The following is a 3,920-nucleotide window of genomic DNA, read 5'->3' as shown; positions in this document are numbered from 1 at the left end:
CTGGGGTGCACGGTTCCGTCGGGGACGACCCGCGGGCACAGGCCCCCGGGAAGGCCCTTCACGTGCTCTCTCGAAGGATCGGTGTGTCCTCGCTGCTGAAAGCGGCCGGAGGAATTTTGTCCTTCGGCATATATTTAGCTGTGTAGTTTCCTTTCCTGTCGCCACGGTCGAGGTGACATTTGCCTGAAGCCGTGCAAGTCAGTGCCGCCGGATGGTAGGCAGTGCCCGGGCTGGGGGTGGGGGGACGCTGCCCTGGGCCCTGGCTGCACGTGGAGAAGCGCTCCCGCCGGTGGCGCTCGCGCTGGGGGTGGGGACCGCGTGGCGGGCGAACCGGGCAGCACCTCGCACGGCCAGGACGTGCGGCTGTCTGTGCTGGAGGCAAACGCGGCCTGCGCGTCTGCCGTGGCTTTGACCTGCCTCTTGCTGAGGTTCACAGTCCGGAAGGGCTACGGGGCCTTATTGCAATTACTAGGGACCCATCTATCTTGTTGAGAAGGTCTTACTTACAAAGTCATTTCACGTAACACAGATTTTTTTTTTTAATGTTTGTTTATTTTTGACAGAGAGAGAGACAGAGCACGAGCAGGGGAGAGGCAGAGAGAGAAGGAGACACAGAATCCGAGGCAGGTCCAGGCTCCGAGCTGCCAGCACAGAGCGCGATGCGGGGCTCGAACTCATGGACCGTGAGCTCGTGACCTGAGCTGAAGTCGGCTGCTTAACTGACTGAGCCCCCCCAGGTGCCCCTGCACAGATTCTGTTTCACCAGAGACCCTCACCCACTCTGTGGCCCCAAGTCTCAGGGGTGTGCTCACCGCCCCTGGGGAGAGCCCATGCCCGGGGACTCGCGAGGCCAGGCCCTGGGACGCAGGGGGTCCCGGAGCCTGGGGGGAGCTGGGGGTGGGGGCCCGGGACAGCCCCGGGCCGCCTGTGGGGCTCGCACACTTTTATTTACGAGGCTGCTCTGGGCCTGCCAGAGCGGGAGGAGCCCCCAGGGTCTGACCCCCGGCCCGGCTCTGAGCGAGCCGCAGGGATGGACCGGCCGCAGCTGCAGCCACCCACGGCGGAGGCCACGTCCAAACGTCGGGGGAGGCGAGCATGGTGCAGCGGAACGCATACTTCGGTCCTAAAATAGATTTTATCTGAAAAAGAAAACAGATGGAGACAGAGGTGATGTCGTTTTCTTCTGTGGAACGCACAGGAAGCAGCATCGGGGCGCTGGCCGCTGCCCTGCTGCCCCGCCCCCGCCCCCTAGGGAGCTTGGCCCCGGCGGTTAAGGCCCGGCCAGCGGGTCGGGGCGCTGGGGCTCGGCCGCCGTCAACCGACCCGGCCCGTCGCTTTTCCCGTCTTGGCTCTCGGCGGGACCCTGCAGTGCGGGTGGCTTGGCCAGGTCACCGACAGGTGAGGGGTCTGCTCTGGGCGGCAGGGGTGGGGGGCCGGGGGCCCGTCCCTGCCGCGGCCAGCGGCCAGGTGGGCAGGGCGATCCCGGCCGGGATCCAGGCCCTGGGTTCTGCCATCGGGGGGGGGGGGTTGGGGTGCCGAGCAACATGGGTGGAGGGAAACTTCCAGAATGTGACAGAGAATGATTTTGCCAATAGGCTGACTTTTCTGGCTGCCTTTTACAACTGCCGGTAAATTCCTGTTTGGGGAAAGTCTTAGAGTGTTAACAGGTCTGTGTCATGATTAATGTTATCTGGGTAAAGCCTCGATTCAGCAAAAGTTCCTCCTGACTCAATTTGTTGTCATATGACTCACCGTGTGACCACCGAGGGAGGAAAATCGTTAAGTCTCTCACTGCCATGGCTGCACCTCTGTGTTAAACTTGCTGTATTTACCTGGGATGATTACGAGGGTGGGTCATAAACATAACTCAAGATTTTATGGCCGGCAGTTAACCAGAGGTATGGGTTTCCCTCGCTTCAACGGATTATGGATTTGTACCGAGGAGATGAAGTTCAGCACACATTTCCTCTCAATAGCGCCCCCCACGGGTGCGACACTGAAGGCGTGTCTGCAGCAACAGAGCTCGAACCGCGTCTCGCCTGCAGACAAGGGGTCTCAGGATGATCTCAAGAAATTCACGGTCGTTTACAAAGCTCTGCCCGGGGATGAGAGCAAACCAGCTTCCGAACAAAACGCCAAAAAGCAAATACCGTGAAGCTTTCCATAACGACGCCTCGCAATGGCATACGGCGTATTTTTGTCCCGCGTGCCGCGACCAAAACACAGCCGTGTGGCTGAGGCTGCAGCCTGGTCCCACGGCCAGGAGGGAGGGCCCGGGCCGCCGTGCCGGGGACAGAGATGTGCTTTCACACGGCCGTCTCAGAGGGGTGCCAAGCCCGGAGACACATGATTTTGAAACTGCAGGGCACTTTTGTATGCACCCCAGACGGCCTGAGCTCCCTGCCGGCCACCAGGAAAGAGGAAGCAGAACCCGGTGATGCGGAAGTGTGAGGGCCGAGGCCCCGGGGCCGGATTCTCTTGTCCAGCCCGTGGCCCGATTTTTGCTCTGGGAACAAGCACGTCACGACCGCAGTGGTGATGGAGGCTTGCCTCCCCTGGAACACGGGGTGCACGGCAGGACCCCGTTCCTAAGCAGCTGAGAGACGAGTAGGGCTCCCCTCGATGCACGGAAGACGGGGTAGTGTGCAGGCTTGGGGAGGAGGGAAGCTCTCGGCCTTCCCGCCGCACACGGGAGCTCTGCCCAGACGGGAGCAACCAGGAATCCAGCTCCCACGAGCCCCACGCCTGGGGGAAAGGGTGGGGCTTCTTTATACACGGCGGGTGTTGCCATTTGGAAGGACCTGGAAGAGGTCCACGGTTTCCACCTAGGGAGTGCTCACAGACCCCGAACGCCCTTGTCCTGGAACTGGACTCGGTCACACCCCCACTGGTGGGGGAGGAAAGCCCGAGGCAGACCCAGGGTCCCTCGCAATGGTCCCAACTGCCGCCCCAGACGTCCCTGCGCCACCAGCCGACAAGATGGATACTCTGGATGACATGGGGGTGCAGAGGAAGAAAGACGAAATGATGAGGAAAAGAGTCACAACAGAATCCAACATGCACACCAATGGCCCTGCTCAGTTGCTAGGAACGGGGTGGGCTCTGAGCTTCCTAGCAGTCAGAGCAAAGAGGAAAACTAGCTTCTGCCCATTTCCCCAGAGCCTCCAGGATGATCCTCGAGGGCCTTGGGGTCCTGACTCATTGTGCTTAGGTCTGGGGTTTAAAAGAAGGAACAGGGTGGGGCGCCTGGGTGGCTCAGTCGGCTGAGCGTCTGACTTCGGCTCAGGTCTTGATCTCACGCTTTGTGGGTTCGAGCCCCGCGTCGGGCTCTGTGCTGACGGCTCGGAGCCTGGAGGCTGCTTCGGATTCTGTCTCTCTCTCTCTCTCTCTCTCTGTCTCTGCCCCTCCCCCACTCACACTCTGTCTCTCTCTCAAAAATAAATAAATGTTAAAAACCATTAAAAAAATACAAGAAGACATGTGGGGCAGCGTTTCCACGAGGTTCCATCAGTGGGCAGTGATCTGGACGGATTTCCTCACCTGCACCCTCGCCCACGGTGGGTGTTCGTCACTGAAAGGCGGCTCGGGCGCACCTGGTGCGACTTCTGGCTGTGACTCACCACGTTCCGGACGGGCGTTTATCAAACGGGCTGTGATGGAGGACCGGCGGGTTAAGACATCTGATGCCGCCACGACAGTGTCATGGCCAAGTCAAAAGGGGACAAAAGTCTCGAGGACCCTCGGCCCTGTCCGACCTCAGGCGGCTGGCTCACACAGCCCCCCCCCCACCCCCGCAGGGCTCTGGGGAGCGGCTCCGGCTCCTCTGGGGACAGAAGGGGGCTCCCGTGAGCACCGTCTGAGCCAGAAGCCGAGCTCGTGCTGAGGAACCGGACAGCCGGCCGGACGGGGATGCGGTGTGC

At 61.0% G+C, this 3,920-nt stretch overlaps 1 long non-coding RNA gene across 1 annotated transcript; it reads left to right on the top strand.

The window, feature by feature from the left end:
* Nucleotides 1–653: 653 nt before the first annotated feature.
* Nucleotides 654–3,309, top strand: LOC123599880. Its single transcript, XR_006713333.1, has 3 exons — nucleotides 654–802; nucleotides 1,149–1,398; nucleotides 1,889–3,309. It is a non-coding gene; the product is annotated as an uncharacterized LOC123599880 (long non-coding RNA).
* The last annotated feature ends 611 nt before the right edge of the window (nucleotides 3,310–3,920 follow it).

This window comes from Leopardus geoffroyi, chromosome C1 (assembly GCF_018350155.1).
Source record: "Leopardus geoffroyi isolate Oge1 chromosome C1, O.geoffroyi_Oge1_pat1.0, whole genome shotgun sequence".
In the NCBI taxonomy this organism is placed as follows: Eukaryota; Metazoa; Chordata; class Mammalia; order Carnivora; family Felidae; genus Leopardus; species Leopardus geoffroyi.
The sequence above is the reverse complement of the archived record's forward strand: the minus strand, read 5'-3'. Positions and strand labels throughout refer to the sequence as shown.